At 42.4% G+C, this 24,712-nt stretch overlaps 1 protein-coding gene across 7 annotated transcripts in view; it reads right to left on the minus strand.

Annotated features, from left to right (window-relative positions):
• Positions 1-24,712, minus strand: part of POMGNT1 (protein O-linked mannose N-acetylglucosaminyltransferase 1 (beta 1,2-)) — a 1,898,302-nt gene that overhangs the window by 623,955 nt on the left and 1,249,635 nt on the right. The window lies entirely within an intron of this gene.

The following is a 24,712-nucleotide window of genomic DNA, read 5'->3' on the forward strand; positions in this document are numbered from 1 at the left end:
GGCTGTGTTCTACAAGAACTACAGAATGAACTGGCACCCCACCCAAGTACTATGTCCAATCACAGCCTCACCTCAGGCTTTGTGCCCACTGAATGGTGCACAGTGACGGTTATCTCACTTCACAAAGGGGGATCCACCATGGACCCTGGGAACTACCATCCCATTAGCCTGATGAACCTGGTCTGCAAGACCATGGAACAGATCATCATGGAACTTATAAACAATGACATTGGTAATTTCCAAACTCTGGACCCCACCAAGTTCGGGTTTGTAAAAGGCGGATCATGTCTTCTAAACCTGATAGACTTCTTTGAAGCAGTCACTAAAGCCATAGAGGAGGGTATGGTGGTTCCATACAGCCTATCTAGATCTCGCCAAGGCTTTTGACACCATCCTCCACTATGGAATTATAGATAAACTCACTAAACTAAGTATAAATCCCTATGTCACAAGACGGGTTGCCAACTGGCTCACTGACCGAACTCACACCGTGAAAGTAGCAGACTCCAAATCCGACTTCAGACCAATGACAAGTGGAGTACCACAGGGTTCAGTCCTGGGTTCTCTCCTGTTTGTTATCTACTTCACTGAAGTACAGGCTAACACAGAAGGTCTTTGGCTAATGAAGTTCGCAGATGACTGCAAACTAGGAGCCATAATCGAAACCCATAACGATGTGGACAACCTACAAAAGGGCCTCACTGAGACAGATGTCTGGTGTCAAGTCATGGCCTGAAGCTCAATGCCAAAAAGTGCATTGTCATCCCTTTTGGTAAAAACTCTGTACCCATGAACTACCACATAGGCAGTACTCCACTTAACACCGAAAGTGTGATAAGAGACCTTGGGACACAGGTGGAAAGTAGTCTTTCCTTTGATAAATCACATCACCACAGTAGTCAGGAAATCCTTCTACGTGGCACACCTCATTACAAAAGGTTTCTCATCCAGGAAAAAAAAGAGGTAATTGTTCCCCTCTACACATCACTCATTAGACCCATTATAGAGTACAATACCCCTTTTGGTATGTACCTCACAAGACATCTACAACTGGAAAGGCAGCAGAAATACCTCACAAAGCGGATTAGCAGCCTCAAACAGACGCCTTACGCAGACTGTCTCAAAAAAAACTCCAGCTATACTCTGTCGCATATCGCCTACTCAGAGGCGATCTCTGGCTAACATACAAAGCTATGTCAAACTCAGAGCCATTGGACATGCTCCTCTTAAAGAAATCCCAATCCCTCCGAGCTACACGATCTAGGGACCTAAACCTTGTCAACACAATAAACAGAACATGCTGGAGGGATAGATTCCTATCCCAGAGACTTCCCATACTCTGGAACAAACTACCTATATATATCAAACAAAGCTCCTCATTAGCACTCTTCAAGAAAAATCTTGATGACTGGATGGGAAATAGGAAACTCACCCCAGGAATCACTTCCATGGCTCTACTCGACAGGGGCACAAGAAAATAATTTTCTTGGATGGAGAAAGCCAGGGTACCTTTTTGGCTAGGCTTATATAGGTCCTAGGGCCAATAGCCTAGTACCTACCTATGAACCTTATATATACTTATATATATATATATATATATATAATGGGTCCCCTTTAAAAGCTCGACTTTCATAGTTTCATTGGTGTGTACTAGGCTAATGGCCCTGCAGCCTTTACAAGCCTAGCCCATAGGATTAACCTGGCATTGTGCCACCCGACCTTAGTTCCCAGTGCCTCTGTCGAGTAGAGCCACTGGAATGATCCCCGGAGTGAATTTTCTATTTCCCATCCACTCATCAAGATTTCTCTTGAAGAGGGTCAGTGAGGCACTCCGCCTGACATGTATGGAAAGTCTATTCCATAGCATGGGCAGTCTCTGGGTTATGAACCTGTCCCTCCAGCTTGTTCTGTTGATTGTGACAATGAGGTTGAGGTCTCTGGAGCATGTAGTGTGGAGAGACTGGGATTTCTTTAGATTTAGCATTTCTAACAGAGCTGGGTCAGACATGGCTTTGCAAGTCAAGCAGAGAGCACCTCTAAGTAGGCGATATGAGACAGAGAATATTTGGAGTTTTTGAGTCTGTCCATATACGACAAAAGTGTTTAAGGCCTAGGATCCTCTTTGTGCGGTACTTTTGTGGCCTCTCCAGTTGTTGCGGGTGTCTAGTGAGGTACATGTCAAATGGGGCATTGTACTTGACTGGCCTAATGAGGGAAGAGTAGAGGGAGACAATGACTTCTTTCTTCCTGGATGCAAAACCCTTAGTAATGAGATGTGCCACATAGAAGGACTTTCTGACCACAGTGGCAATGTGGTGGTCAAAAGAGAGGTTGCTGTCAACCTGCGTTCCCAAATCTCTTATGACACCTTCTGTGCTCAGTGAACTACCATCGATGTGGTAATTCATGGGAACTAGGTTTTTCCCAAAGGGGATGATGACACATTTTTTGGCAATGAGCTTAAGGCCATGGTTCTGACACCAGTCGTTGGTCTCAGTGAGGCCTTTCTGTAGGATGTCAACATCACTTGGGGAGTTAATTATGGCTCCCAACATGCAATTGTCTGCAAACGTTGTCAGCCAGAGTCCCTTTGTGTTGGCCTGGACTTCAGAGAAGCATATACCAAACACGAGAGGACCCAAGACCAAACCCTGTGGGACCTCCACTCATGACTGGTCGGCAGTCTGACTTGGAATCAGCTACTTTCACTCTGTGGGTTCTATCATTGAGCCAGTTTGCAACCCACCTAGTGATACAGGGGTTGATGCCAAGCTTACTGAGTTTTACTATGATTCCTGAGTGGGGAATGGTATCAAAGGCCTTGGCCAGATGAAGGTAGGCTGTATGAACCACCTTGCATTCATTCACAGCTCTGATGATTGATTCAAAGTTGTTGACCAGGTTGAGCAGGCATGATCAACCCTTCACAAAACCAAACTGTGTGGAATCTAGAGTTTGGAGATTACCTATATCCTTGTTTATTAGGTACATGATGATTCGTTCCACAGCTTTGCATATCAGACTCATCAGGCTAATGGGGGCGATAGTTCCTAGGGTCTGTAGTCGCTCCTCCTTTGTGGAGAGGGTTGACTGTAGCAGTGTGCCATTTGGTAGGGATAAAGCCTGAAGTGAGGTTGTGATTGAACAGGGCACACAGGTGAGGTGCCAGTTCACTTTGTAGGTCATGTAGAACACAGCCCCATAGAAGATGTATTCTTGGCCTTGGACAGTGCTGTTTTAACCTGTGCAGCAGTAATACTGGGTGCCTGGCAATCTACTGGTACTGGGATTGGTCCTTTGGTGGGGGAGAGAGGGGTAAAGTTGGCACTGAATCTGTCAGTCAGTACATTGGCAATATCTGTTGACTTGGTATAGGAGGTGCCATTGTGAAATAGCTCCGAGCAAATCTGGGTATTGACGTGGAGATTCTTTACATAACTAAAGAAGCCCTTGTGGTTGTCTTTACTATCTGCTGCAATTCTGTTTTCATAGCTAGCTTTAGAGGATTTGATGAGGGATCTCAATCTTTTTGCTGAGGCCGATAAGGGAGTTTTTCCTGTCTTGGGACTTCACCCTATTTTGCATCAGTTTCCTCCTTCTGTTGTAGAGTTTGTTTATGGTAGGGGACCACCACATTGGCTTCCTTTTTTTGGAGGAGAGCGTCTTGGTTTTATTTGGTATGGCGAGATCCATGCATTTGTGTACGTGTTTGTACAGGGAATCAGTGTATGAGTCGGCGATCATGCAGCTGTTCTCTAATTGCATGGGTGCTGTGAAGTTAGCCACCTCTGTTTTTAGGAGCCCAAAGTTAGCTTTGGAGAAGTTTTTTATGGTAGTTACCTTTGCAATAGGGGGGGTTAATTTCCAAGGTGATTAGTTTGTGGTCGGATCTAACCAGGGAGGAGTTGACTATTGATATAGAGCAACGGTCGCCCATGTTAGTAATGACCAGATCAAGGATGTTGCTACCTCTGCTGGGGGTAAGAATAAGCTGGTCCAGGGCAGTGGAATTAATGAATTCCAGGAAACGTTGGGCAAGTGTATTGGTACATGAGTAGTTTTCCCAGTTAATGGAGGGGCAGTTGAAGTCACCCAGTATAAGAGTGTTAGGTTGAAACCTAACATTCTCCAGGGTGCTTAGGAACATGCAGTGTGAGTCTTGGGACATGGTTGGGGACCTATATCAGGCTACGACCTGAATCGCTCTCTTACCCAATGAGAGCTGCACCTGAAGTACCTCTGATGTGTTATGTTGGGCTACCAGTCTGGAGGTGTGCTCATCCTTTATGAATATGGAAAGACCACCACCTTTGGAGCTTCGGTCCAAGTTCTGGGGCCGAAAGGTGTGGAATGAGTTTGCGTGGTAGTGCAGTGGTGCTTTCTGCTGCCTTGTACCAGGTCTCTTACAGCACAAATGTCGATGTTCTCCATTTTAAGGAGTGCTTCGAGTGAATGTATTTTGAGATTTAGACTTCTAGCGTTGAGCAGCATGACCCTCAGACTGCATTTGCTTGTAGCTGTTATGGTGGTAATTTGGTCTTTGGAACACCACCTAAAAAAGGCACTGGGGGGGGGGGGGGCAAGAGCTATGGCCAGTATCTGGAAATCCAGGGGTGACAGATGCAGGCCATCTCTGGCAAAGCATTGAGATCTGTCAATCATGTCATCCCAGGCAGACAGATACTGGATCCCCTTAGAATGACAACAGAAACTTAGCCAGTTGTTGAAATCAATCATTTTCTGTTTGTACATCATTCTGGGTGATGGTAGGAGGCTGCTAAGGGCTAGAGTCATACCCGCCTGGGCTACATAGTCCAAGAGTTCTTCCATCTCTCTTTTCATGTAGTCCAGTGAGGTATGTCTCGGGTCATTCACACCCACATGTACAATGATAGAGTCATATTTGTACCTGTGTTGAGGGACCTGAATATGTGCGTTATGTGGTGGATCCTGGCACCTGACAGGCAGCTGAATGTTACTTTTTCCTTATTCAACCTAATGAGTGGGACATCAGTGTGCCTCACTATCGAGTCACCTATGACTAGTGTGTTGGGCTTGCTAGTTTGCTTTAGGGGCTTTGGCTGAGTGGCACACTGTTTAGGAGAGTTATGTGTCTCGTGATTAGTGCTGTGTTGTGGTGGTTGAGTGCATTTCTGCCCTGGAGGTCTCTGCTGTTTGGGTAGATTTTATTGAGAGCCTCCACAAAGGTGGGTGTGTGGTTTGTGTTTTTACGTGAAGACAGTGCCAGTGTGTGCTCTGGAGGGCTATGTGTTCCATGTGGTGTGGTGCAAGTGTTGACCTTCTCCTCTTGACCAGCTATTCCAGTCTTGGCTGGAGGGTGCGTGGCTTCCAATTTGGATATATAAGGGGATCTCTCACAAGTCTGAGTGTTGGGAGGTAAGAGGACAGGGCTGTCAATGTACATGAAGCAGTTGTTACATTGCCTCAGGATGCCCAAGCTCACCAGGTTAATAGGAGAAAGCACAGGGAACTGAACTTTAGCCATGCTTGAAGGGGTGGGCATTAATAATAAGTACTGGAGCTGTTTCCTTGTAGAATGTTTAGTGCTGGTAGCACTTTTGTGTGCTACAACAATTGCTACAAGAAGTCTGGTAAAGTGCTAGACTAATAAGCTAGTAAAAGTGCAGGAGAGGAGAGAACTAGCAGATCCAAGGGAAAAATTGAAGAGCAGATTTTTGGCACTGTTCAGAAGCTTACAAACAGTCCTGGATACAGCACATGTATATCTGGACTACAGTAGTTCCAGGAAAGGCAAGAAACAGCTTTTTTTTCTTTTTTTTTTTTTTTTTTTTTTAGTAGAAAGTGAAGAGGCAGAAGATAATGAGATAATTCAATATTTAGAAGCTAAAGGGGATGGGTCTTTACTAAGTTCTCACTATAAACAGTAGAATGAGCTGATGTAACGTGACTGGGGGGGGGGGGGGTAGTGTCCAGTATTAACTTTATATCAGGGGCTGGCAACTCAAAGCCACCAAGACTTAAGACCACCATCACAACTGGGTCGGTGGGTGGGGAAAAAAACAGTTGTACAGGTTACAGAGATTTGTATTAAATCAAAAGACAATTGAAAAATAAATACTTATCTTTTTCCAATATCACAGCAGGCCTACAGTAGGTCAGTCTCTCTGCAGCTTGGAACAGCTTGAACAAACCGGTACAGCTGATTTAAAACACTGGCTATTAAAGGCAGAGAATCAGAAACCAGCCCAATTATCCAAGTAACAGTTTGCAAGAATGCCCCTAGCTAGATTAAACCAGTCCTGTTCACTTTCCCCCACAAAGAAAACAGATACGCCTCTAGACAAAAGATTTCACTGCAAACGGAGGGTGAACAGTAATAGATATTCAGCTCTATCACACAACAAAAAGGAGAGTAAAAACAGTTGTACAGGTTACAGAGTTATGTATTAAATCAGAAGTGCAGAAGACAATTGAAAACTTATCGTTTCCCAATATCACAGCAGGCAGTATGTCTCTCTGCACCTTAAAACAGCTTGAGCAAATAGGCTGAGACCATATGATTGAACTTTTAAAAGCTCAACCAGTCTGAATTGGGATCTCCATACAGCACAGAACAAGAAGTTGTCCCTTTACCGCAATGTAGTTCAGTCTCGGAGTTGGTATACTTAAATAGTAGGGGGGGGTGCAGGGGGGCTTGCCGCCCTGCTAGCACTGTTTAGTTTTTTTTCCCCACATTTTCGAACATTCAAATGTTTGATCATATGATCTTGACCATATGAAAGTCGAGGATTTGGATGTTTGATTATGTGAACTAGACCCATATATATATATATATATATACATGGATAGGTAGATATATAGAGATATATACACACACACTCACTGGTCAACTTCACATGACTGAAATCTCATTTAACTGAATTTCATTTGACCGAGACCATAATACCGAATTTTTAAAATACTGAAAACTCATTTAACTGAATCTAATTATATTGCATTGTAAGCCGCAGACATGACATGGGTTTTCCTTCTCCTGTGACTAGCTTGTGATAAAAAGAATTACTGTAACTTACAGTGCTGATTGTCAGAATACCTATAGTCATGTAGAAAGTAGTGCTGTAGTGTTTCTAAATGTGGGTACATCTGTTTACAATTTTATGGGAAGTATCTAAATAAGACGGCTGATGTTTTGTGCGTTTTCGGCACTAGTGGCAGCGTGTAGACTTCTGTAAGGTAAGTAAAAGGTATATGCCCTTTTCCCCACTGCAGTGCGATCCTGGCGTTAGTACATATAGTTGGGGGGGGGGGCACTGTATCTGGTTTCTGTTAAGTGGATGCGTAAGTAGTTTATAAGTTCTGAAAAGAGTTAGTCATAAGTGTTTTAAGTGTGCATGTCTATGGGTTTACAAGTTAGCATTTTGAAATTCAGCATTGTAAGCTTTCAGTATAACGAGTTTCAGTCAAATGAGTTTTCAGTATTTTGAAAATTAGGTGTTGTGATCTCAGTCAAATGAAAGTCAGTCAAATGAGATTTCAGTCATGTGAAGTAGACCCATATACACACACACCCACACACATACATATATAAATACAGACACACACACACAAGTAAATATACACTGGCTCACAAATGTACATATACAAATACATACACACACACAGATATATATGTATATAGTATACAGATATAGTGGACATAAACAGTGTACACACCCCTGTTAAAATGCCAGGTTTTTATGATATAAAAAAACTGAGGCCACACTAAAACATTTCAAAACTTTTACCACCTTTTTGAAAAACAAATCTGTTAGGGGAAAAAGTGTAAAAAATAAAAAACGTACAACACACTGGTTGCATAAGTTTGCACACCCTTAAACTGATACTTTGTTGTGTGTGCACACCCTTAAACTAATACTTTGCTTGAAAAAGTCTTACTGAATTATGACTGCAGCTTGGTACTTGTGGCAGCCATACCTCTTAAGAGTAAGAAATCTGGACAAAGCCATAAATAAAAGTAGAACAAAATCCCAAAAATAGGGATAATTTTTAAATATTGTTATATATATGTTACAAATGTAGAATGCTGACAGAGTAACAGGTTGTGCATTAGAATATATAAAATATAAAAAAACTGAGGCCACACTAAAACATTTCAAAACTTTTACCACCTTTTTGAAAAACAAATCTGTTAGGGGAAAAAGTGTAAAAAATAAAAAACGTACAACACACTGGTTGCATAAGTTTGCACACCCTTAAACTGATACTTTGTTGTGTGTGCACACCCTTAAACTAATACTTTGCTTGAAAAAGTCTTACTGAATTATGACTGCAGCTTGGTACTTGTGGCAGCCATACCTCTTAAGAGTAAGAAATCTGGACAAAGCCATAAATAAAAGTAGAACAAAATCCCAAAAATAGGGATAATTTTTAAATATTGTTATATATATGTTACAAATGTAGAATGCTGACAGAGTAACAGGTTGTGCATTAGAGCAAATTTTCTGAAGGGTATTAAGTATGAAACTCAAATGTCTGTCATTATTTTCTAACTTCAGTTTTTAAGTATTTGCCACTAATTTGCCAGAAAAGTACACTTTTATGAAAAATGGACGAATGTTTGTTTTCGTATTATTTCCATTCAGTTTTGTGGTCTTCTGGGAAGAGTCCTGAACTAATTCCCCCTTTTCTGTACAGGTCAGAATTGATACTTAAACCCATGGTGACTTCTTGTCTCGTCTCCAATGGAACTTTGTGGTATGCTTCTACTTCTCACCCCCCCGTAACTGGATATGTAGGGTGCTTATCTAGGGTGATAAATAGTTGTCTGTGAACACATGCAACCTCTAATTGGGAGTGGGTTGGACAAGCCAAGGTATTATCAACTGCTCTTGTAAGGGCAGTTTCTAAAAGGTCTGAACAACCGTCCTTTTAAGGGCAGTTTAAAAGGACTGAGCTGGTCTGGTATTTGTGGAGGAGAAGTAAGCAGCAGGTCAGTCTACAACCATGAAAAGGGAATAGAGGATTAGTAGCAGCCTTTTATCAACTGTATAAAAGGTAAGTTTTTGGATTTAGTTTTAAATTTTTATTGTGGTGGAGATGATTGCATTACTTTTTGGGGGCATGGTTCTTGTGCTAAGACGATTGGGAGGTGAAGGGCTGTAGTTCTTAACAGTTTTATTTTATTTTTGTTCAGAATTCTTCTGCTAAGAGACTGAGAAAGGGAGGTTTGTCTGTAATAATTAATGTCCAGATTTGATATCGTCTTTTTAGCCCAGTTTGTAGAAGAATAATTTATTTTTGTTTTGTATATAATTTTGTTTTGTCTTTAATTGTGCTGGGTGTGAGAATGCGACAGAATGTACAGATGTTGTTTTAATTTATGTCAATACAAACCCTGTTATGCTAGTATTTTATTTTGTTTACCAGTAATGTTTACAACTACCCCTGATGCTACAGCTTTGTTCTATAACATTTTGCTTTGTCTTGAATTATTGTACTGAGAGGTTGAGAGGAGAGTTAGCAGTGGTGTGAATACTGCAGAATGAATAGCTGTTGTAATGTATACTAATGAAAACAGTGTTATACTAGTACTGTACTTTGTATACCAGTAATGTTTCTAACTATCTCTGACACTATGACTTTGTTTTATGATACTTTTTTGTTTTGTCTGCAGTTATTGTGTTGAGAGTTTTGGAGTGTGGTTGGGGGCTATGAGAATGTTGCACAGTGTTTGCCTGGCATTTTTTTATTTTATTAAACTGAGGTCACGCAATGTTTAAACACGTTGTTAATGTTACGCCTTTGTCTTGTTTTTATTTTTTCCACTTCATCCAGAATTATTGTGCTTGAGACATTGCGGGTTAGGGGCTGTGAGCATTCTACAGAATGTGCTGCTGTCTTGATGCATATTTATGCGCAATTAGATATTTGCCTTGTATTTTTGGAATATTCCTCATCAAAAATGTGGGCTCACTCAATGCGTGCTACTGCAAAGTATGTTCTACCATTTTTATTAATTCATAAGTACAGTCAGTGTGGGTGACTGTGTACCTCTGTGGGTCTGGCTACCTTGATGCGGTACAGAGGCTTGTCGTAATGTAACATTGCTACTAAATGCCAGTCAGTCATAGCTCTCAATCTCTTGGCACAAAAAAATCTGGACAAAGCCAAAGATAATGGGAGACAGCCTCAAAAATTGGGACAATTTTTAAATATTGCTCTTATAAAACTTTTGCTAGAATAAAATATCTTGTGTTACCATGCATTTTCTGAAGGATATGAAGTCAACTCAAACGCCTCTCATTATTTAGTGAATTCAACCCTCACTGATTTGCCACAAAAATCCAGAAAACTACAAATTTTGTGGATCACACCAAAAATTAGTCAAATCTGGACATTCTGTGGAAATCTGGGCAGTTGAAGAATATGCAGTCAGTGCGCGTGCACCTCTGAGTGGCTACCTTGCTGTAGTGCATGAGTTTGTCATAATGTAGCATTGGTACTAAATGCCAGTTCACTGTGTGCGTGTAACTCTGTGAGAGGCTACCCTGCTGTAGTACAGGGGTTTGCCATAATGTATGCCGGTCAGTTTGTGTACCTTGGCACACAAATTCTTAGTGAGCATAAAATGGTGCTGGATGAGCCTGACAGGGAAGGGGCTGTAATGTGGTCACTCTTTATATTCTCCTGAGTAGGGCCCCCAACATAAAACTTGCTAGGGGCCCCCAAAATGCTAGCACAGGCCCTGCATTCATCTTCTGTAGGAAGAAAGTGGCTTTAATATGTTAGAATCTCCTACAAGTGGAGTCTTTGTTTCTACCACAGATTTATACTTTTCTTGTAGGGCTAATACACTTTGTTGGAATTCTGAAATATTCTACTAAAGTGCTTCCACACATTCAGTTATTCTTAAGGAAAACATTTAGTTTCCTGTATGCACAATTGTAAATTCTGTTGCTTGTGACAGTCTTCCTTAAAACCTGGAAACAGAGCTTCAGTAGTTTTTTCCATCTTCCAGTGGGATGGAACATTTGTATTTAAATGAACTTATCACTATCATAGAGTTTTCCCTTGCACAGGCACATTATAAAATGATTCACCATTGTATACTAATGAGAAAAATGACCCTTTCACTTCCATAATGTTTTCCCTTGAGCAGGAACAGAGAGCAAGCAGTAAACAATATTAGAAAACATTTGGTGTTACAACTTCAGGAAACTCTCTTAAAAGTTTTCGGTTTTCTTATACTATAAGACAAAATAGTTCACGCATAATTTTGTAAAAACAACCTCAGCTCATTGCTACTGGTTAGTACCCGTCCCCAATCCCAGTTATCAGCTGACAGCAGGCGCTCATTTTGGGGTGAGAGCAAGTAACACAGACACACACATTCAGCAGCTATTGGCTTTTATTCTCAGTAACTTATAATCAAAGATTGACCACTGCATTTCTCCACCATATGTGACATCTTGCCGGCTCATGGCCGATTTGTGGAAAATAACCACAGTTGTCTAGTTTTTAAATTCAACTAACATTTGCGGAGGAGGGAATGAAAAAACAAATTAGCATTTCTTCATTCGAAGTACAAGTTAGTATGAGACCACTGAGTTATCTAAACCAAACAGGTGCATAGGTAGGTACTAGGCTATCTGCCCAAGGGCATTTATAAGCCTAGCCAGAGTGTGTCGGATTTCGCCGCTCCATTGATTAATTAACTGAGCCTCTGTCAAGCAGAGCCAATGAAGTGATCCCAGGGGTGTATTTTCTGTTACCCATCCACTCGTCAAGGCTTCTCTTGAAGCGTGTTAGTGAGGGGCTCTGCCTAATGTAGTTAGGAATTTTGTTCCAAAGCATGGGGTGCCTCTGTGACAGGAATCTATCCCTCCAGCATGTTCTATTTATTGTTGTGGCGAGGTTTAGCTCACTAGAGTGCGTGGCTCGCAGTGACTTGGATTTCTTTAGGTGGAGCATGTCCATCAATTCTGAGTTGGACATGGCTTTTGTAAGTCAGGCAGAGATCACCTCTGAGTCAGCGATATGCCACTGAGTACAGCCGGAGTTTTTTAAGTCAGGCTGCATAGGACATATGTTTGAGGCCAGTAATCCTCTTGGTGAGGTGCTTTTGTGGTCTTTCCAGCTGTTGGAAGTGTCTTGTGAGGTACATCCCAAATGGGGCATTGTACTCTTTGATGGGTCTGATGACTGACGAGTAGAGGGGCACTATAACCTTTTTACTTCTAGATGCAAACCCCTTAGTAATTAGATGGGTCACATAGAAGGAATTCCTAACTACTTTGACAATATGATTGTCAAAGGAGAGATTACCATCTTACCTGGGTCCCCAGATCTCTTATTACCTCTTCTGTATTAAGGGGGCTGCCGCCTATGTAGTAATTCGTGGGTGTTTTGTTTTTCCCCAAACGGGATGACTATGCATTTTTTGGCATTCAGCTTGAGGCCATGACCTTGACACCAGGTGTCTGTCTCAGTAAGGCCTTTTTGAAGGATGTCCATGTCAGCCGGAGAGTCAATTATGGCTCCCAGTTTGCAGTAATCAGCGAACTTGGTTAGCCATAGTCCTTCTGTGTTTGCCTGTACTTCTGAGAAATATATGCCGAACAGTAGGGGTCCCAGAACCGATCCTTGCGGGACACCACTTGTGACTGGTTTAGAGTCAGACCTGTAGCCTGCTATTCTTACCATATGAGTTCTGTCTGTAAGCCAGTTGGCAACCCATCTTGTGACGTAGGGGTTTATGTTAAGGCTGGTGTGTTTTTCTATAATACCTGAGTGAGGAATGGTGTCGAGCGCCTTGGCAAGATCAAGGTAGGCTGTGTGATCCACCTTTCCCTCGTCTATGGCCTTGGTGACTGTCTCAAAGAAGTCAACCAGGTTTAGTAGGCATGATCTGCCCTTAACAAAGCCGAACTGGGTTGGGTCAAATGTTTGGAGGTTCCCAATGTCTTTGTTAATGAGTTCCATGATGATGCGCTCCACAGCCTTGCAAACCAGACTAGTCAGGCTTAATGGGCGATAGTTACCAGGGTCAGTTGTGGCCCCTCCTATGTGGAGCGGAATAACCATTGTTGTGTGCCATTCTATGGGCACGTAGCCTGTGGAGAGGCTGAGGTTGAACAGCGTGTTTAGGTGGGGGGTTAGTTTGTTCTATAGTTCGTGCAAGACGCAGCCTGTGACACCATCTGGCCCCATTGATGCTGTGTTTTTGGCTTTTGAAAGAGCTGTTTTCACCTGCGCTTCTGTGAATTCCGGGACACTACACTTTTCCAGTACTGTTGTGCCCTTTTGAAGGTGAGATGGGAGGTGAAGTTTGCACTGAATCTATCTGCCAGGATGTTGGCAATATCAGTAGGTTCAGTATATTTTGTGCTATGTTGCACTAGCTCAGAGCATATCTGCGAGTTGCCACTTAGATTCTTGACATAGCTAAAGAAGGCTTTGCGGTTATCTTTCGAATCCTTGGCTATTTTTCTTTCAAAGTTAGCATTGGATGATTTTATGAGGGACCTTAGCTTCTTACTGACACTGATCAGGGATGTCTTTCCTTCTTGGGATTTGTATTTTTTCTGAACTAGTTTCCTCCTTTTGTTGTATAACCTGTTTATGGCAGGGATCCACCAGACTGGTTTACATCTCTTAGGGGAGTGAGTCTTGGTTTTGCTAAGGACCATGTATCCTTGTAGGTGCTCATAGAGTGCAACTGTAAAGGATTCTGCATATTGGCCAGTGTTATTCTTTAGCGTGGGGGCTGTGAAACTTACCACCTCTACCTTAAATAAGGTAAAGTTTGCTTTAGAAAAGTTTTTCACTGTGGTTTCCTTGGTTTGGGGAGGTGGTGGGGTGTGGGCATCCAGGGTGATTAGTTTATGGTCTGATCTAACCAGGTCCAATATGTTGTGGCCTCTGGTAGGGGAGTTTACCAGCTGATCCAGGGCATTTGAGTTGATAAATTCCAGAAAGCGCTGAGCCTGCGAGTTTGTACTCAAATAGTTTTCCCAGTTAATGGTAGGGTAATTGAAATTGCCCAATATCAGGATGTTCAGTAGGACCTTCATGTTTTCCAGTGTCTCCAGAAAAGTGGAGTGGTGGTCCTGAGTCATGGAGGGTGATCTGTAGCAGGCCACATTATGCATTGCAGATCTGCCCGATGTTAGTTGCACATGGATGATCTCAGAGGTATCATGCTGCGCCACTAACCTGGAGGTGTGGGTATCCTTGATGAATATGGATACACCCCCTCCTTTTGTGTTTTGGTCCGTGTTCTGTGGCTGAAATGTGTGGTATGAGTTGTAGCCCAGTAGTGCTGCAGTGCTCTCTGGAGCTTTGAACCAGGTTTCAGTTATTGCACAGATGTTGACGTTCTCCATACTTAGGAGTGCTTCGAGCACATGCATTTGGAGATTTAAACTACTGGCGTTGAGTAGCATAACTCTCATTTTTTTATTTGTGCTGTTTACAGACGTGGTTTGGAATTATGAGCCTTGCCTAAAAAAGGCACTATGGGGCAGCAAGAACCTTGGCCAGTATTCAAAATCCAAGGGGTGACAGGTGCAAGCAGTCTCTTGCAAAGCAACATGGCTTGTCGAGCTTGTCATTCCAGGTGGACAGACACTGGATCCCCTTTGAATGACACCAGAAGCTTAGCCAATTGTTGAAATTGATAATTTTTTATTTATACTGAGGTATCATTCTTGGTGAGGGCAGGATGCTACTCAGGGTCAAGGTCATACTCGCCTGAGCTACATGGTCAGAGAGGCCTTCCATGTCTCTTTTCATGCAGTCCAGAGAGGTACATCTCAGGTCATTCACACCAACATGAACAATGACACAGTCATATTTGTACTTGTTCTGGAGTGACCAGAGTGCTTGTGTTATGTGGCGGATTCTGGCTCCTTATAGGCGTTTTTGCAAAACTGTAGTTTGTTTCAGTGTCCTTCTAGCTCAAGTACTGTGTGCATGACCAAATTTGTAGTCATCAACTTAAGCAGCATGCCTTTTGGAAGTTGGAATAAACTTGAATACAAGAAGGAAATCTATGCAGACATGGAGAGAACTTGCAGACTCCATACAGACAGCAACTCAAAATCTGGACTAAATCATGGAACCTGGAGATATAAAATGTCAGCACTAACCAATTAGTGAGATAAAGGAGCATGAAAGTAAGTAGTGGAAGGCAGTGGCAAGAGTCTAGTAAACAATGAATCTGCTCTCTGTAGTACTTAGTAGTGGGATAGTGGCCATTGTCGACATCATGTGAACCTGGGTGACTGAGGCCATGGTTGTCTTATTAATTTGCTTGCTTGTTTATTTATAAAAGATAGGATAAGTAGAATAGGTATGGGTAGACATCTGCATTAAACAGGACTAGGGGCAACCTACAGACACTGGACACATCCCAAACTGGCCTTTGTTAAGGGAAATGTCATGCCTACTTAACCTGGTAGACTTCTATGACAAAGTCACCAAGGCATTGGACGTGGGTAAAACAGTGCATACTGCATATCTTGATCTAGCTAAGGGATTTGATACATTACTCCACTCAGGCATTCCTGAGCTCCTCTATGAGCTAGGTGTAAACCCTTACATAACTCACTGGATTGCTGGCTACCTCACAGACAGGACTGAAGAAGTCAGGATCGAAGAGACCATCTCCATAACCGACCAGTCACCAGCGGAATACCCCAGGGCTCAGTGCTGGGTCTGCTCCTGTTTGGCACTTACTTCTCTGAAGTCAAGTTCAACATTAAAGGCCTCTGGTACATCAAGTTTGCAGATTACCATAAATTGGGAGCTATTATAGATTTCCCCCCAAGACAAACATCTTACAACTGGGTTTAACGCAGACAAATGACTGGTGCTTAAGCCATGGCCTGAAACTCAATGCCAAAAAATGTATTATAATGCCCTCTGGAAAACTGTCAATGCAAGTTAATTATTCCACTGATAAAATGCCCGCAAGAGTCAACCCAGTAATATGGACAGCAACCTGGCCTTTGGCCAACCTGTAGCTAAGATAATAAGAAAATCATTCCATGTCACCCAGATTATACCTAAGGGTATGTCATCCAGGTCCAAGGAAGTTATAGTACCACTTTACTCAAACATTATCAGAGCTAACACTGAATACAATGCCCCGTTTGGAACTGAGCTAACCAGACACCTGCAAAACTTGGAACCCCTAAAAAAGTTTCTTATCAGGAGAATTCAGGGCATGAATATCCTGTCCTACACTAATCATCTAAAGCCTCTGTATCTGTATTCAGTCCTCATACAGGCTGCTGAGAGGGGGATCTTTGTCTAGCTTACTAAGCTTCCTCAGACCCAGTCCTGATGGATTTGTTGCACATGCACAAAACCAAAAGCACCAAAAACACTAGATCCAGGGAAATTAACTTCGCCTGTGACAAACAATATGTGCTGGAGAGACATACAAGTGTCCTAAAGGATACCCACATTACGGAATAGGCTCCCCATCCATGTCAAACAGATTTTATCCCTGACCCTATTTAAACAAAACCTAGACAATTGGATGGGAAATTGTAAAGTTACTCCTGGTCTGGCCACCATGTCCCTTATGGACAGAGTATGCCAATAAGACAAGTATTATCATGACTAACAGCCTCTACAAATTCTTAGTTACCCATCTACTAACATTCCCCCATCCCACATATTTGGGACCCAAATGGTTTGAGCTGTGTGCCTAGGCTTGTAAGGGCCCTAGTTGTCATTAGCCTAGTTAAAAACCTATGAATCTATGAACTAACTGTACTTTATTTTCAAAGAAAATGTACATACTCATCAGCTTCCCTTTCAGTTTACAAAAAAGCAATTAACTCTAAATGTGAACAAGCTAGTTTTGCCACTCCCCTTCAAAAATATGTCACTTCATGAATGACAAAAAGTCTTCTGTATGGGTTTCATAATATTTATTATGTTAAGGCATCTCACTTCAGCTTTACTTCCAATAAATTGTGTTAGTTTGCAAAATTCTTAAGATTTGGTTTAATAAGGCTTGGTAACAACTACAAATGTAACTAGAATTTCTCTGTATAAAAACACCATACAAACACAGAAATGTGTTAAAGAACAAATCTGAAATAAAACATTCCAGTTAAAAATATAGTACTAATAGGGAAACACTTCCACTTTATTTCAACATGGACATATATGCCTTGTCTTATACATCAGACATCACATTCTAGTTACAGTCTCAGGCAAAGTACCTGTATGTGCTCCACTGCAATGTTTATTTAAAAATCAAAAACTTGCGAGGCATAGCTCATTATGTATGTAGAAAGTGCTAGTCTAGATGAATATAACCTGCAAAGTTCCACTATACTTGAATTCACTAACATGTCAGAATATAACTTCTGTTTGGGATGGGAGAGAAACAATACATATACTGAACATAACTATGCTAATGTGTACATTAGACGTAGAATTCATGCACATTTCCCCATAGCCATCATTTTTGGCTCTGAGAAGATGGATTTATGCCCAAGCAAGTGTATATGTTCACTGAAATGAATACTGTTGGAAGAAAAGTAGTTGTCATTGCACATAACCAACTGCAATTAAAGATACAAGAAAAGCATTTTTGCTAGGGAGCAAGATCAAATGTCCCCCACACCTCAGCATCTTATCTACTCAATGGAAGTTTTCAATGAAAAGTACAGTTTTGTACCTACCATAAATGTAGATGTCCAATAGACATGCAACTGCTGTCATAACATGTGAGTTGTCCTGCCTCAGGCAGCCCTCGGTCGGCCGGATTCCAAAGTCTGGGTCCGACGTCGGCTGATGTCGCATTTCTCTCCGACGTCAGAGCGGCTGGAGTATATAAGCATCAGCCGACGCCATTTTCTTCAGTGTTTCTTGCCCCAGATGCCAGGTGCCCTCCAAGGAAGGCTGTAATCAAATTGGAAGACAAAAACAGGATTCCAAACAAATAAATTAACAATAAAACAAATACACCATAACAGATATCCCCAGCTAAGAATAACAGGGATAGGAGTGGACCCTAGGCATAGAGGGGTATGGAGGGAGGGAAAATCCGACTGCAGTTGCATGTCTATCGGACATCTACATTTATGGTAGGTACAAAACTGTACTATGTCCTTCAAGAATGCAACTGCAGTCATAACATGTGGGTAGAATACCATAGCTTAGCTGGGGGAGGAGGTATGCTCTAGGAAAGGGATGGTGTAGCAATCAAACCCTGCAGGACTGCCAAAGCAAAGCCTGCTCTGGATCTGGAATATAGAGGGAGATTGTAGTGTTTGGAGAATGTATGCACGGAGCTCCATGTAGCAGCTTCTAGAATGTCCTTGGTAGGCACCCCTCTTAAGAATGCTGTAGAGGTGGCTGTAGCTCTTGTGGAATGTGGTCTGACATTGGCTGGAACAGTCTTTCCATGAAAGGAATAACAGAATCTGATGCAATGTCCAATCCATTTAGAAATAGTCTGTTTTGAAATTGCTTTTCCTTGGACTGCAGGGGTGTAAGCTACAAAAAGTTGTTCAGACTTCCTACTGGCCTTGGTTCTGTCCAGGTAGTATCGAAGTTGTCTGTGAATGTCCAAGGTATGCAAAAGTCTTTCCCCCTTATTCTCAGGATTGGGGAAGAAAGCAGGCAGATCAATGGCTTGATTTAGAGAAACCCTAGATACCACCTTTGGCATAAAGGTAGGGTTGGTCCTTAATGAAACCCTGTCTCTGTGGAAAATAATAAAGGGTGGTATTGCCATTAGGGCCTGTAGCTCCAAACCCTTCTTGCTGAGGTAATTGCCAACAGGAAAGCTGTCTTCCATGAGAGAAATTGCAAGTCAACTGAAGCTGCTGGCTCAAAAGGAGGTAGAGTCAGTTTTTCTAAGACAAAATTGAGGTCCCAGGCTGGCACTGGGGCCTTTCTTGGTGGCTTAATGTTCTTGATTCCCTGAGGAATTGTCTTAGTAAGGGGTGAGAGAAAACAGGAGGATCAGTGTTGTATCTAGCTGAAATAGCAGATGCATGTATCTTTATGGAAGAATATGAGAGGCCGTTCTTTAACATATCTGCCAAATATTCCAAGATGAGTGGGATGTTCAACAATGATGCATCATGTCCCTTGCTGGTATTCCAATTGCTGAATCTTTTCCACTTTGCTAAGTAAACCTTTCTGGTGGATGGTCTTGAGCCTCTGTTAGTATCCGCTGAACTTCCTTGGAGAGAGATAAGCTGAAGTTATTTATGGGATCTCCCAGGCTGTTAGTTGCAGTGTCTGAAGATTTGGATGCAGTGTTTCGAAATTGTGTTGAGTCAAAAGTAGAGGCCACTGAGGAAGGGCCCGCCTCCTGGTGTGACATATGCTCCGAAGTAGTGGGTACCAGTGTTGTCTTGGCCAATCCGGAGCTATTATGATTCCCTTGGGCTTCTCTGCTTTGATCTTTAGTAATACTGAGGTCATCAGTGGTAGAGGTGGGAATGCATAGATTGCTAGGCAGTTGAATGAGAGGGCATCTATTTTCCAAGCTTTTGGATGATATGTCCTTGTGCAAAATTTTGGTAGAAGATGGTTGAGGTGAGAGGCAAATAGGTCCACTTCTGGCTTGCCCCATGTCGAAGTGAGTTGTCTGAAGGCCTTCGGATGTAACCTCCACTCGTGTGGATCTGTGAAATTCCTGCTTAGGCTGTCCGCCAACACATTGTCTTTTCCTGGAACAAACTGGGATTGTAACTGGATGTTTAGGCTCAGTGATTTCTCCCAAAGCTGCATTGTCAGTCTGCAAAGGGGATAAGAGTGGGTGCCCCCCTGCTTGTTTATGTACCACATTACAGTGGTGTTGTCTGTCCGTATCATTAAATGGCCTTGCTGGAGTTGGTGTTGAAAAGCCTCGATGGCATGCATCACTGCCAGCATTTCCTTTTGGTTTATATGCAGATGTGTTTCCTTTGGAGACCATTGTCCTTGTATACACCTGCCTTCCATGCGCGCCCCCCATCCAAGGTCTGAGGCGTCTGTAGTCATGGTCTGTGTTATCTGTGGTTTTTTGAATGACATACCTGTGTTTTCCTGGCTCACCGAGGCCCACCATAGGAATTCCTTTTGTAGGCATGGAATGAGTGGTATGATTGTCTCCAAGTTGTTGCTGTGTTGAGACCAAATGCTTTTTAGGTACCACCAAAAACGCCCTAATAGATTAAAACTAAAACACAAAAATGACGGAAAGTTGCTGGAAGACAAAACACAGATGCCGGTAATAGCGTAAAATGATTTAATTTCCGCTTTCGTCACAACTTCATCAGAATACAAAAAATGTGAAACTCAACCAGTGTATATAGCCCTATCAATTAAAAAAAAAACAATTATAAACAAAAATAAAGATATAGATTTAAAGTTATGTTTTAATGTATAAGTTTTTACTATTATCAGCACTAGTATTTGTATGCATTTTTGTTTGTTCAAACGAATTGTTTTTTTTTTTTTTTTTTTTTTTAATTGATAGGGCTATATACACTGGTTTCACATTTTTTGTATTCTGATGAAGTTGTGATGAAAGCGGAAATTAAATCATTTTACGCTATTACCGGCATCTGTGTTTTGTCTTCCAGCAACTTTCCGTCATTTTTGTGTTTTAGCTTTTTAGGTACCATTGAAGCTTTCTCATGTGTAGTTTTGCTAATGGAACCAGTAGAATGCAGGATGCCATGTAACCCAGGGTCTGTAGGAATCTCCTTGCAGTCATCTGGGTGAGTTTTGCTAAACCTTTGAAGTAATGAGTTAATTTCTCTTGCTTGTCTTCTGTCAGGTAAGCCATCTGAGAAGCTGTGTCTAGTTTGGCTCCTAAGAAGATTATTTGCTGGGATGGTTGCAGTCTTGACTTTTGGAAGTTGACTGTGTATCCCAGAGCTTGAAGTAATCGTATGACATAATCCAGGTTTTTTGTCAACATCAATTTGTCGTCCGCTTGTATGAGGCAGTCGTCCAGGTGCGGGTAAATTTGTATTCCTGGAGCCTGCAATGAGCAATCACTGAAGCCAGGCATTTTGTAAATACTCTGGGCGCAGTAGATAAGCCAAATGGCAATGCTGAGAATTGATAATGCTCTGGCCCTGCAAGAAATCTGAGGTATCTTCTGCAGCTGTGTCTGATAGGGACATGCAGGTATGCCTCCTTGAGGTCCAGAGTAATCAGCCATGACTCCTTGCCAAGCATGGGAAGGAGTTGCTGTAGAGTCAGCATTTTGAACTTTGGTACTATGAGAAAGGTGTTTAATGCGGACAAGTCCAGTATTGGTCTCCATTGAGATTTTTTTCTTGGAACAAGGAACAGTCTTGAGTAGAACCCTTGGTCTTGTTCTTGTTGTGGAACTCTTTCTATTGCTTTCATTCGAGTCAGCAGAGTGATTTGCTTGATAGCCTCTGCTCTCTGATTTTGTAGTAGGTTTGGCATGCCTTGTTTTCTTGGTAAGGTATGAAAATGAAACCTGTACCCTCGGTCTATAATGTCCAAAATCCATTTGTCCTTTGTCAGTCTGTGCCAGTTTTCTGCAAACAGAGATAATTTCCCGCCCAAGGGAGCTTCTAGTTGTTCCCTGGTAGGCGGTAGTAGAGGAAAGTCATTGAGTTTGTGGTTGTTGGGCAGGTGAAACCCCTGCATCACTTCTTTGGTTTCCTGGCTGCCATTGTCGTCCCCTGTAAGGGCCTCTGTATTGGCCTCTTCCACGCCACGCCTGTTCTTACCCCTTTGAAACTTTTCTGGATTAGGAAAGGACCAGTTTTTTGAAGGCCAATTCCTACTGAACCTGGGGGGGTTGAACCTGGAGGAAATCTTTCACAGTCTGAACTGATTTTGCTTTTTCTTGATGGTCTTTAAGACATCCTTAGCATTTGCACCAAAAAGCTTGTTCTTTTCCAAAGGAGCATCCAGAAGCTTTGCTTTTACATGATCTGGTAGAGGTTGATCTTTTAACCAAGCATGTCTACGAATCACTGCCCCTGTCATAGCTGCCCTACATGAAGCTTCCAGTGCATCATATCCACACTGCAGGAAGTGATTGCTTACTTGCTGAGTGTTATGTACAGCTTCCTGCAAAGTCTTCCTGTCTAAAGAATCAGGAGAAGCTAATGTTTTTTGTAAATCTTCTAAGAGATAATCCTGATATTGTAACATATGAAAAAGGCAATTTAAAGCTCTCATAGATAAGGTAGTGGATGTGTAAACCTTTTTACCCCATCTCTCTAATGACCTTGCTTCCCTGTTGGAGGGCAAAGGATTTTTTGAGGTGGAGGCTGAAACTCCCTTAGGCCCCTGTGAAATAGTTTCCAAATCAGCAGTATGGGCCCTGAATAAATGGGAATGAGTTTCAGGGACCCTGTAATACCTGTCTGGCTTGGCTGGAGCAGGAGGAAGAGAATCAGGGGTAGCACAAGAGTCAGAATACAAATCATCCAGAACATCAAGTACAGGAGGAATAGCTAAGGGCCTGTGCTGAGGCTTCTTAAGGAAAGTCCTAAGGCGTTTCCTAGAATCAGAATATTCCTGTCCTTGCCACTTGAAATGTTCCCTCATGGTGTGCAGAACTTCCCCAAAAGAAATATCCTCAGGAGGGGAGGCCGAAGGGATGGAATCTTCTGCATCCGAGTCCTCATAGGTCTGGAAGAGCTCTTCCTGGCTATCAGAGTGGACAGAGCCCTCAGAGTCTTCATCTGAAGGAGTAGGGTCAGAGGGTTCAACCCGGGGCTTTTATCAGGAGGAGGCTGGGATGCTCTCTCAGGATGGGCCTGTGAACCTCTAATCATGGAAATTAAATCAGCAGCCATGGACATAATTTGTGTCTTCGGAGTCGGCTGAGGTAAGGACTTAGCAGTAATATGCTTTGTTTTGCTGGCTGCCTTAGCCCTAGTGTAGGCCTTAATAGACATGGCCATAGGAGGCCTGGCAGCTCCACGTGCCGGAGTGACCTTGTCCACAGCAATGGTCTCGGGCATTTCCTCGGTTTCGGTATCCGGAGGAAAATCTATAACTGGCGTCGGAGTAATGTCTGTAATCGGAGTCGTCGGTAATGCGGTGTCTTCGGTTCGGAGCGGTGGAGAGACCGTCTCAGAGGGAACCGGAGCACTAGCGCTAGGTTTTGGCGTGGAGTCAGTGGTAGACGCAGGCCGAGAATGTCGGTCCCGGTCTTTTCGCTTTTTAGGAGTTTGCGATGTCAGAAGATCCGACGGCATGGTGTAAGCAAATTTATCGTCGAAAAAATCTTCAGCGAACTCCACCCGGCGCCTGAGAGTGCGCTTGTTGAAGCGAGCACAGGCTACACAGGCCGAGACGTCGTGGTCTGGGCCCAGGCAAGGGAGGCAGTAAGAGTGGAAATCCTTATGAGGTATTTGTTTACCACAAAAAAGACAATTGTTAACTTTTTCAGTAATTTCTGACATCGGCTGAGGCAAGAAAAGGTCCCCAACGGAGCTTTTTTGATGACTTCGGTATCGTAGAATACAGGAGCTGACCGACCGGCACTTGCGAACCACTTCTGCTTCGGGCACCGCGCGGCAAGAAAGACTGAAGAAAATGGTGTTGGCTGATGCTTATATACTCCAGCCGCTCTGACGTCGGAGAGAAATGCGACATCAGCCGACGTCGGACCCAGACTTTGGAATCTGGCCGACCGAGGGCTGCCTGAGGCAGGACAACCCACATGTTATGACTGCAGTTGCATTCTTGAAGGACATCACAGGAATGAAATATAAATACTGATGATTCCCATTCATCAAAACACTGTTCAATGAACATCAGAATTCCCAAAGGCATCCTTACCAAAAAAATCCTTATTATGGCAAACTCTCCTGGCCAACTTAAATGCTGAGCTGTGTGCAAGTTCTTAAGGTAGACTAGTAATATTAGCTACAAGTCAAATTATAATTCCCTACAACACTGACTTACAACTGCACAAGGTGATTGTGACTGACTGCTATACACAGACACAAAATGCAGGTTTGCAAAGGAATGTCTATGTGATCGTCTAGCAGTGTTCTTCCTGTTGAAATTCTGAGGATTACAACTGCAATCCTTATAACAAGGCCATCCATCAGGGCTGAATATGCAAACATAGAAAAGCAATAGTAAGTTTGAAGCTGTGGTCCCCTCTGTGTACTGTCCTTACTCCAAGATACAGTGACCTTGAAGTAAGCATATAAAAGTAGCAGGTGTCTGGGGTTTCTGCAAAAATGCTTTAAAGGCTTTAGAGTTTTAGTATTCACTGTACTTCACTGGTACTGGTACCAGTGCTTTATTTTTCATTTTCGTAGAACTTGCAAATATGGATCTCACATTTCCAACAGGGAGCCAAGAGTGCATACTTACATTCCAGTTGTTTTCTGTAAAGGGTTGGCATATCACTTCCATTTAGTGTGAGGAATATAATACAAATTCAGAACATATCTGTACTGAGGTAGCACTGCATCAGAAGTAAAATCTAACATTCCTACATAGCAGTGAAAGTTTCTGACATGGAATTATGTTAGCAGCCCATCAGCAAAAAAAAAAAAAACACAAATATGAATCATCACCAAGTTAAATGAAGACAAATATATGTACATGTCTTTACACCTCAAATCACCAACCAAGTACAGTTTCAAAGCAATTCTGGGATCCAGTTCTATAAAGGTAAGGTGGAACAGTCAGCCTACATAATTATTAGGCTTCTCCGTTTTGCATCACTCAGTACATAAAAATATAT

The sequence above is a fragment of the Protopterus annectens genome, chromosome 10.part0, assembly GCF_019279795.1.
Source record: "Protopterus annectens isolate FY-2018-M chromosome 10.part0, PAN1.0, whole genome shotgun sequence".
Taxonomy (NCBI): Eukaryota; Metazoa; Chordata; order Ceratodontiformes; family Protopteridae; genus Protopterus; species Protopterus annectens.